The following is a 10,944-nucleotide window of genomic DNA, read 5'->3' as shown; positions in this document are numbered from 1 at the left end:
GCTGGGGAACTGGTGAAATAAGTGGGAAAAGCAGCATGTAGGAGAAGTTCATGGCAGTGCTGAGGAGAGGTGCTCAGCGTGGATGAGGGGCTGTGCACCCACTGGTGGCATTGAGGCTGTGTGCCTGCCAAAAGCTTGTGAGATCCTAAAACAAAAAAAAATCAGGGTTCTCTTGGTTTTGATGGGACTGCTAATTTTTTTGCTCTCTGCTCCTCAGAGCAAGACAGCCTCAGTCTGTCCTGTGGGAGGCCTGGCAGCCTGGATGCTTTAAAGGGACTGCTGATCTGGTTTGTATAAAATACTGTTGCCACCTGTCATTAAATGTCTCCTGTTCCTACTGAGGTCAAGTGTGGTCCTCCCATCCATTTCAATGAGAGAAGGGCAGGCCATAAAACATGCTTTATGAGCATTAGCTAATGAATCCCTCCCACGAGGCACGTGTTAGTGAGGTGGTTGGGAATTTTTTTTTATCCTTCTTGAATAGATTTCCTTGGTGTTCTGTGGGTTTTTACTGCAGAGCGGTGTTGTTTTTTCCAAAGGGGCTGGCAGTGCGTGGACCCATCCTGCACACATGCACATACTGCCTCCAGGCCTGCCACGGAGAGTTTCCTTGTGAATAACCTGTGGATAACTCGATGAATACCTAAATCAGCAGCCGGAGAGCTGCCCGGCTCGCAGGCGCCCGTTATTAATGCACAGACTCCCCCCGAATTGTCGGTTTACTCCAGCTCCATCTCTGGGAGTGAGTCCCATTTGAATGTTAATACCTCTAAGATGAAACCTGGCTGATTAAATTTTAGACTTGCAAATGGATTTGGTAAATAGATGTTAGGAAAGGCGGGACAGAGACTGCCTGTCTTGATAGCAGATACAGTAAATAGCAGCACTTTGTGATTAGGTGAGAGATTCACTCTCGGAAAATGGGAGTCTCGAGGGGCTGTTTTCTGGTGAGAAATCCTTTAAGTAAATAAATTTATGGCAGTTTTTCTTTTCTCAAACAACAAAAAAATCCCATGGCTGTTTCTTCCAGGATGTGTGCAGAAGGCTTAATGGAAATAAATAAGCAGAAAGGCTGCCTAGAGTCCTGCTTGGCCCCGTGTTTGCTGGGTGCCATGGGCAGGTGGCTGGGTGCTGGCATCCCAGCCCCACCAGGGGCAGCAGGGGGAAGACGGGTGATCTGCTCCTCCCTTTGGTCTTCTTCAGTGCCCCAGGGTGAGGAGGTTTGGGTGGGCATTGCCTCTGAGGTCGGCACCTGGCTCTGCGGTGGGTGCTGAACCAGATGGGGCAGCACCCCGCAAATGCTGCTGCAGTGAATGTCTAGAAAAATCAGGTGAACAGGGATGGGAGATGCCTCACTGGCTGCTGGAAATTGCCTGGGCTTGGGCTTTGGTAGCAACCTTGGCAGAAGGGATAGGCAAGGAGCAGGGAAGTGACCTTGCAGAGAGCGTGTTGCAGTCTGGAAGAGAAATCCTCCCCAGCAGCAGCCTCCGGCCCCAGTTGTGGCTGGGGATGTATTAGTCCTGCTTGGTGTGCAGGTTTATTTTATTTTCCCAGTGAAAAGGAAAGCCTGTATTTGAAATACCTTTAAAAATGCAGATAGTAGGGCAAACCACATTGACCTGTGTGTATAATATAAAAAAAGATTTTAATAACAGTAGTTGTATTCATTCTTATCTGGAGCAGTATGAAGTATTAAGAAGAAAGAGAAGAGGAAAAACAAGTGTTGAAGCTGGAGTCTGGATTTAGCACATATTAAACCATTTGTCTTTAGCTCCCCTGCTGAGCTTAACTGTACAGGGCTGCTTGAGCCCTCAAGTCTTGAGAGAAAGCCAGTGCAGACAGGTGATGCCTGAGGAGGAAGAAAGGGCAGCTCGGCTCCCTGGCAGCAGGCAGGTGCTTTCCTGTGAGCTGTTTCCCCTCTGTGTGGGGCTGTGCTGGAGCTGGGCTGCAGCTCAGCCCGGGTGCATGGGCTGATGGGGTGCAGCTGAGCCTGGGGAGGTCCTAAAATGCCCTGTGGACAGGGCATGCTGCAGGGTCTGGCCCCTCCAGGCAGCTCCCTTGCTTTGCAGGGACTGCTCTCCCCCCCATCTTGTAGGGCAGCTCTTTTTCCTGCTGTGTTTGAGCCCTGAGAGCAAGCAGGCAGGATGGCTGCAGCCGCTGGGAGCGAGAGGGGAGCACTTTTGTCTCCATCTCTGCCTTCATCTGTTGGAAGCTGCATCAGAGCATCTCACTGGGATATGGCAGAGCCTTCCCTGGACTGCTGCCATTCCCAGCATGGGCTGGCTTCCTGACTATCCATGGCCAGAGCAGCCCTGGGTGAGGGCGGTGTGGGGCCAGGTCCTCTGCTTCGGGTGACGAAGTGTGAAGGCAGGACCTCATTATGGCAGTGCCGGGGATTTGTTACCATCAGTCACGAATTATGCGTTCTATTTACATGTCTGAAATTTCCATTACTTTTCTTGTTCTGTATATTGAAACATACATCATCTGTTCATTAAAGCATAATCTCCAAATTATACTGGCTCTGAGCAAACAAGGTTACACTGGCTGCTTGCATTAGAATGGATCAATAGCGTGCTGTGCCTGCTGCTGCTATTTTGGAGGAAGTGGTGCTAAATCCTCATTTATTTGACCCAGGCTGCACGAGGCAAGCTGAGGGATGCCCTGCATGTGGGAGGGGATAGCTGCTGGATTTTCATTCAGCAGATGAAGCAAAACCAAGTTGTGAGACAGCTGGTCTGGCTGGCACAGGGCTGGGAGTGCGCGGAGCACTTGAACATCACTTGATGTGCGAGGGGAGTTGTATGGACAGACAAACCAAGAGGCAGGGAGGTGAAGAGCATGGTATTTTACAAGGTCTGTGCAGTGTTTCTGGAAGCTTTCAATACTTGAGATGGTCTCAGATGTGACGTAATTCCCTGGAGGAAATGAATCAGTAGAAATATTCTTTGAAGTGGTAAGCTTAAATAAAAAAGTCAGGTTTAGGTTATCTTCCACATCCTGTTGTTTGTGCAGGTGGTAAGGTGTGGATGCTATGAGCTATGCTGCTCAGGATCCTACCTGGGAAGGCTGGGGAGATCAGAGGGAAGTTACCTAAAATGATCTAATAAAATCCCACTGGAGATTTCTAATCCTTCCCTTCATCTCCTTCAAAACGAAGCGCTTGATTCTTCTCCTGGAAGGAGAGGCCCATGGTTCAGAAGTCAAGTTCCTCGGGGCCACAGAGGCTTCTTTCCCACTGGAAACCAGAGCAACCTGTGCTGTACTGGTCCCATCCGTGCATGCCCTGCTTGCTGGTGGTGTAACTCTGGGCTCCCCGCAGCCCGGGATGGCCATGTGCCAGGCTCAGCGCTCCACGCTGCTCGCCGGCAGGAGCACAGCAGGCATTATCATTGAGAGACATTGCTGCAGTACCCTGACCACTATCCTCATGGGCACAGTAGCTGGTTTTGATTTGACAGCATTCATGGGAAAGTATTTTAAATAATACATGAAGTTTCCGTGCAGTTCAAGGCTTGTGTGTGCGTTTAACAGCAGCTGCGAAGTGTTATCATCTGATAAACATGCTTGTTATATATTATGTATATAGCATCCAGATTCATAGGGAGGTTTCTCTGGTCATACAGCTGGGCTGTTTGCCGTGCATATGGATTAGGTTATGTTATTGCCAGTGTTTACAACAGGGATGTTAAGCTCTACTTGCCTCTGCTCAAAACAGCATTGCAATGTAATGGAGAGTCTAATCACTACATCTAATTACCGAGAAGGGGAAATCGATACAGAAGATTTCTGAGAGTCATAAAATACCCTAAATTCTCTGCTCTCATGGTGCTGCTTGATAGTTTCAGTGGGAATGTGGGAGTTTTTCCTGGGATTTCTTGGTAACTGTGCAGAGCTCCCTGCCCAGCTCACTCATTTTGCACCGGGGATATCAGAACAATTTAACTTCTCCTGGCTGGCTCAGGCCACACGAACCAGAGGGTGGCAGGGCTCTGCCTTTCAGGGGCACGGCTCTACGGGCGTGCTGGGGATGCTGCAGGAACCCCGCAAAGAGCTCTCGTGCTAGGAGAAGGGACTGTGGTGTGTTCCAAAGGCCCTGATAAACTTAGACTTCAGGCAGATGGAAAAATGGAACTAATTAAAGATAAACAAATGAGTTTGTCCATTTTCAAAGGTTATATGTATTCTGCAAATCATACCTGCCAGTTTCAGGTGAGGGATCGGGGAGTTTTCGATGGAGAACAGCAAGGCAAGCTCATGGCGATGAGCACGAGCTGTGCTCAGCCTGTGCTTCGTTCCACGGCTGGCTTCTGCCAGCTGCTACGGGGGGAGAGCAGCGGGCTGGAGCTCACAGTCCTGACCCTTGCAGCCCTTGGACCACCAGCCCCTGCTGCCTGGGCCTGGCCCTCAGGCGGCGGCAGCGGTGGGATGCACCCTGATGGTGGGGCTGTTGGGCAAAAAGGAGGAAGCTGCGGCTTTGTTTTCCTCTCCAGCTCTTCAGAAGACAGGAGTAAACATTTCCTACATCAGGCGGGGAACATGTTCAGGGCTCAGATTTAATCTCATGTTTATTCACATGCTGATGAGGTCCTTGCTTCCCGTGCCAGGCCCTCTTTGTTGTTGGAGCTTCCCCAACCCTTCCTCAGCCTTCCTCCGAGAGCAGCCTTAGTACAGGCCGGGAGTTGGCTACCCTCTGGGCACCTAATGGGGTGCCAGCCCTGAGCAGGAGCTGGTCTGAGGCAGTTGCTGAACGCCTGCGGGTTCAAAGGGCCCTGGCTCCTCAAAGTGCCTTCTTCCCGCTGGGCTCTCCCCCGCTTTCTGAGTGACTGGTTGACAAAATAAATCTGTGGGAGAAGGAGGCATTTCTGATCCGCTGTCATCTTCCCCAAATGCTCCTGATGCATTTTCTTTCCTCATTACACGCGATATGTCAAGTCCTCACCTGTGAGAGTGCGGCTCGACATCTCTTCTGCGTGCAAACCTCCTGAAACGCTTCCATCTCCCACAGCAGCTGTCTGACAGGGTCCCTGCCATGTCCTCGTGGAGGTGCTTGGCACAGGGGAGCTGCCACATGCCTTCCCGGGTGTCCCTGCCTCCTGGCCCTGCTGCCCTTTGGGGTGGTTTCCACCTGTGCACCCCTCCCCTCTGCCCCACAGCCCCCATGGGGAGGGTGGGACCCCTCCATCTGGTGTGGAGGTGCCTTCAGCCAGAAAGCAGGCTGCCAGCCTGCTCATCCTCCTCTGAGGCTCTGCTCCTCCAGGCTGTGGGAGCCCTTGGTCTGCACCCCTGTGCCTGTTTCTGAGCAGCGAGCAGGCCCCAGCACCTACAGGCACGTGGGCAGGAGCCGCTGGCTCCAGAAAAGGCTGAAACGCCTCGGCGTGGAGCTTCTGCTCTTTCCTTCTGTAGTTGTGTGCTGCAGAGCTGTGAGCCGAGACCTCCTGTTGGGAAAGAGTCAGGGCTTGGGGAAGGGCGGCGGAGCTGATTCACCTCCAGCACGTCTTTGTGGAGGAGAAGGAGCAATTAGCAGTCTGATAGCAAGATTAATAGCAGATGCTCATAATTAACTCACTATGCATGTAAGCAGCTATTGTCTCCATTTTATCCTGTGTAGATTGATATTCAGGAGTGACTCATTATATAGACAGAACCTATTTTGCCTGCAGAGCGCAGCCACCAGAATGGAAATTGCAATTAGAGCTGACTCTGTCCCTGCCAAAAGATTTCAGAGGAGAATGCGCTGAGGTGGGACAGGCGCTGCTCTCCTCCTGGAGCGCTGCCGCAGTGGGCTGGCTCCAGCCCCGGCTGGGGTGGCCGGCTGCAGCGGTGTTTGCAGGTCTTCAGGGACGGTGTCCCCACACACTGCTCCTGTGCTGCTTCCAGGTGGCAGCTGGAAAGCAGCAGGAGCTGCATGGTGCAGGACGGGTGCTTCCCGGCATCCTGGGTTCATCGCTGCAGAGCTGCTGCTGCTGGGCCGCCCCAGCCTGGTTTTGAGGGGAAGAATTGAGAAAAATGCTTGGCGAAACTGGAGAGTGGCCAAAAGCTGCAGAGAGGAACAGAACAAAGTAAGGTCAAATGCAGCAGCTCTCTCCAGCTAGAGCAGCGTTGCTTCTTGCGTGTAAATGCTGTCTGCCCAGCCCTTCCTTGCTGATGTGACCAAACCCTTTGGCACTGGGCTAAGGACTGCACCTGATCTTATCCTATCTTAGTGCCACACAGTGCCATGTACTGGCTACATCAGCACTCCCTCCTGGTGCTGGGAGCAGTCCTTGCAGAGCTTGACAGCCTGCGTGCTGACCCCAGCTGCTGCGATGTACCACCCCAAAATATGGGGAGCAGCAGCAAAGCATGGGCAGTTTGAGCAGGCATGTACACTTCAGTGATGTCTGCTCTTGCCTACTGAACTGCAGGGACTTGGACCCGGCTGCTGTGGATATCCCTGTAATTGCCTGTGTCAATTTGGTTTCTTGGAACAGCTTCTCTAAGGATGACCCTCTTTGGAGGGAGAGAGAGAGAGAGAGGCGTGAAGCTGCTGCTGCACTCTATCTCTTTTTCCCTGCTCGCCATCACCTCTTAAAAGCCCTTCACTCAAGATTGAGTCAGGAAAGGCTTATTCATGTAACCCAATAAAGTATTTCCACACTGCAGAGACACAGGCTGCTGAGCCCAGCAGCAGCACTGGCCCCTTGGCCTGCCCATACACCCTACAAGTACTGTGCATGGTCCTACAGGCAGCCAGATTCTGTGAGGACCCTTGCAGAGCAACGGCAGGACCTGGGGAGTTTTGCTCCTGGCTGTGGTCCTCGCCCAGTGCAGGCATGGTCTGTAGGGCTGATGGCAGGTTGCGTTCCTCAGTACCCAGCACCAGCGATTCAGGAGACTCCCTGTAAGCTGAGCTGTGAAGCTGAGGCACCAAAGCGAAGTTATTCTAGTTCTGTGCTTCCCGTGTACCGCAGCAGTCCTATCAGATATGTCTCCTCATGCAACAATGTGCCATGCTTCATTAGTTATGCATAACCTGGATTAAACGAACGATACTGTACTGCTGGAGGAACCTCGGCGCTCCTGCCTAATGAGTGTCTGCACCAGTGTGATAGGGTGAAAAACAGTGGTGAAAAGGAGCTAAATAATGGTGGTGCGCTCTGCAATAAAGGCGAGGAGGGAGAACCCCTGTAGACTTCGTGGGAAGGGAGTGATAAATGTTATGTAAATAGATTCACCTATAAAACACAGGCACTTGAGAGAGAAATGCAGTGTGTCTGTGCCCAATTTGGGGAAGAAGGCAGAGAAGAGCCTTGGGTGGGATGTTCTTTGCTCTCCTTGGTCAAACTGGGATAGTCCCAGCCATGTTGTGCTGCTGCAGTCAAGTCTGGTGACTTCTTGGTGTGTTCTTAAAGCTCCAGATTAATACCTGGTAAACTGGAAGGGAGCCTTTGTTAAAGAAGAGTTGAGAGTGTGCCTCTAGAGATTCACAGCAGACCAAAAGCCAGCCAAAAAAACCTAAAATGTGGTGGTTTGGAACCCCTCTAATGCCATGCTGGGACAATAGTTTCCGTGTTTTCTCCTCTTTGTTGAATTTATTTCTTTGCTCTCACTTGTTAAGCAGCAGGATTAAATAGAATCAACATGGAAAGGGAACTCTCTATAGAAAACATAAGAATAATTACAAAAACGCAGCCCAAGTACCTCCATTATAGCCTTGGCTGGTGTGAGTGAATGTAATGGGGTGACCTCCTGTACCCTGCAGGAGGCTGCTCCAGCCAAGTCTGCTGCTCTGGTGCACCAAGGCACCTGTTAAAGCATCCATTAAACGAGATGACAACACACTGACAGAAAAAAAAAAGTCAAATTACTGTTTGTTTATTTCTTTGCTTGCATGGCCTCGCTGGGGGATGTTAAACCAACAGCCAAAGGTTGCTCCCATGGGAGTGCTACCTGCAGCCCCTGTAAAGCATCGTGTGGGACACGCAGCTGGGTTTGTGCTCTGCACATGTGGAAATATCGCTGTGGTGCCCAGCCACCCCCTTGCTCCTGGCCAGGGCTCTGTGGTAGCTGAGGGCCCTGACTTGTGGTGGCTGCACCCTTCTTGCACCTCTGGATGCTGTGCAGCTCTGTCTGCATGCGGCTTTGCACTGCAGTTTAGCAAAGTATTTAAGTACATGTTTAACTTTTCTAAACCCATGTTTAATATATTTCCAATTAACCAAAGCACTTGAAAATGTGCTGGAATTTAAGCATGCGGTTAATTGCGTTACAGAACTAGCAGCATTGTCAGGTCCAGGTACATACCTAATGATGCTGGATGGATCTGGGAGAGCAGTTGTCCTTCGTCTCACTATGAATCATGCGGGCTTCATTAACTGCCCACACAGCCTGAATGGAGAGGGCCACTTCTTCTGCAAAAACCTTTGCAGGGAAATAGTTTTATTGCTGCTCAGATTGCTGTGGCTTGGCTTATGGATGAGAATATTGGTTGTGTTTTTGTGGGCAAGGAGCGGGCACTTGTTTTATGGGCGTGGGACGGTTTGCAAAGGCAGGTTTGGGATTTTAAGGGTTCAGTTTGGATTCTGTTCTCCCTTCAAAGCCTGGCCTGGGGAAGGGATGGTGGGGCAAAGGAAAATGCCCAGACCCCACGCTGGGGCCCTGCTGTCCTAGACTGCTGTACCACACTAGGGAGGAGGGAGGTGGGAAATGCAGGGCTGGCTGCTCCTGCAGGCAGAGGACGCGCATCCTCCCCCCGGGAGCACACACTCGTGGCTCTCCTTTCGGAGAAGCCCCCTGCTGCACCGTGCACAAAGAGGCAGCAATCAGTGCCCCGGGGGCTGGATGCAAATGCGCGGTGCTGGGACCTGCGAGCAGCGGGGAGAAGGCGTACGGATGAGAGGGAGGCAGCAGGACCCAAGGCAAAGCAAAAGATGGAATTACGCAGCACCGCCTGCTAACAAATTATCCCATTTGCGTAATCCTTGCACCCCGAGCAGACTTGCTTTCTGATCTCCTCTGAAATTCCAGAGATAATCAAACATTTTTGGCTAATATCATATGCACGCCTAATTAGACAGCCACGATTACCATCTGGGCTCGGTGCGCTCATGCAAGCCGCGGACCCAGGCGGGGGCATTGCTGTGGGGGCTGCTCGGGGGGCAGCCCAGGCACTGCCACCCCTGCCTGCATGTCCCCAGGGAGCGGTGTCCTGCCCTCCTGCCGCCAGAGGGGCTCCTCGCTACGGATGGACCTGGCAGGCCGGAGCTGCCCGAGGCAGGGCTGGGTGCAGGTACGAGTCCCAGGGTGGTTTCCTTTGAGGGGCTCAGGGTGGGTGCAGCAATGCTGCCCTTGGACTCTGCCACTGCCACGTCGCTTGTGCTGTGTGGTCTTGGACGTCCTATGGGGAAGTGGTTTGCAGCTCTGGCTCCTTCCTCTTCCTCCCTCTCCTCTGCTTCACCCTTGGAGAGGTTTCCAGTCCCAGCCCAGCGGTCGCAGCCTCGGCAGGGCACAGTGTTGGGTGTGCAGCAGGCTGTGCTCCCCGGGGAGGAGGCTGGGAGCAGTCCACGGCTGCTCATTTACGCAGCCCCAGCGTGGGGTGAGGGTGCCGGGCTGGCAGGGGGGGAGCACGCTTTTCTGAGCCTCCAGCTCTTCGCTCCCACATCTCCCTGGCTCGCGTTGCCTACTAACAGACCGCAAAGGCACAGGCATATGGTAATGCATATTTAACTGATATTTACATTCAACATTGTCTCTCTGTAGCACTGCTTCCCTTCCCAAACACTCGGATTCCTCCAGGCTCGCAGCTGGGGAGGCACTGTGGGGTGGCGGTGCCCTTGGCTGGGCTGGGAGAGGCGGTGCTGGGTCTCTGCAGCCCAGTGCTGCTCCTGCTCAGCAGTGCCCTTCATTAGTGCAAAACGAGCTTGCGGGGGCGGCTTCGTTGGCAAGGAGCTTGAAATGCAGTGGCCTGCTTGTTCCAGGCACGCTCCCATCTGGGCAGCTGCTCCTAGGCCAGGGGCTCAAACAGCTTGGTGCGGATAAGGGAAACCTTCTACAAAGCTACTTTTTAGAGGCAAAAACAATGACTTTTCAATAGCAATCTGGGGGAAGGCTCTTCACGGAGCCAGAGCCTGTGCCATGGGCATGGTGCTCCCACAAGCCAGGCTTTCCTCCTGGCTCACGCCCATCTCTACTCTTGTCCCACAAACAGCTCCAGCAAAGTGCTCCCCTCCTCTTCTGCTAGCAGCCCTCTGCCTGGGGGAACAAATCCCAAGGGAAGTGCCTCTGTCAGGGCTGGACATGGCGAGGTGTCTCTTGCAAACTCTTACTGATTGTTAAGAAATGCAAAAACCAATTAGGAGTGGAGCAGAACTGTTAAGGCAAAAAAAAAAAAAAGCTCCTGTTCCAATTGACTCCGCTTCTTAATCTCAGTGCTCAGGAGCTATCGTTATTCCAGACATACAGGCATAATAATTAAACATAATTACTTGTAGGTTCTGGGCTGGTGACTATCTATACCTAACGCTCCTAATGAAATTTCTATTAAGAAATACACCGACTGTTTAATAAATAATAACAATGCCGTGCTGTTGAGCCATTCAGAAGGGGCACAAAGAGTTTGAGGACCTTGGCAGGGCTGGCGTGGCAGTGTTCCTCGGGTGCTGCCCTATCCCCCTGTGCTGATCCCTTCTGTGAGCGCTGCTGGATGTTGGGAGCCCGGGGAAGGGATCCCTGTGACCCCACGGGGGTTTAGTGGGGTGGGTCTGGGAGGAGATGGCCACTTGCTTCTTCCCTCCTGCCTGTGCCTGAACCCTGTCAGGCACAGGTAAAGTAGCCGCTGGTGGTCCTTGCTGAGCTCTCTCACCCCCTTCTGTCAGAGCAGGAGCTCAGGCCTGCAAGGAGAACTCTGAAAGCAAAGGCTTTAATTGATGTGATTACGCCCTCAAGTGAGAATGGAAGTCGGGC

Source organism: Cygnus olor, chromosome 22 (genome assembly GCF_009769625.2).
Source record: "Cygnus olor isolate bCygOlo1 chromosome 22, bCygOlo1.pri.v2, whole genome shotgun sequence".
NCBI classification, from domain to species: domain Eukaryota; kingdom Metazoa; phylum Chordata; class Aves; order Anseriformes; family Anatidae; genus Cygnus; species Cygnus olor.
Note: the sequence above shows the minus strand (reverse complement) of the source record.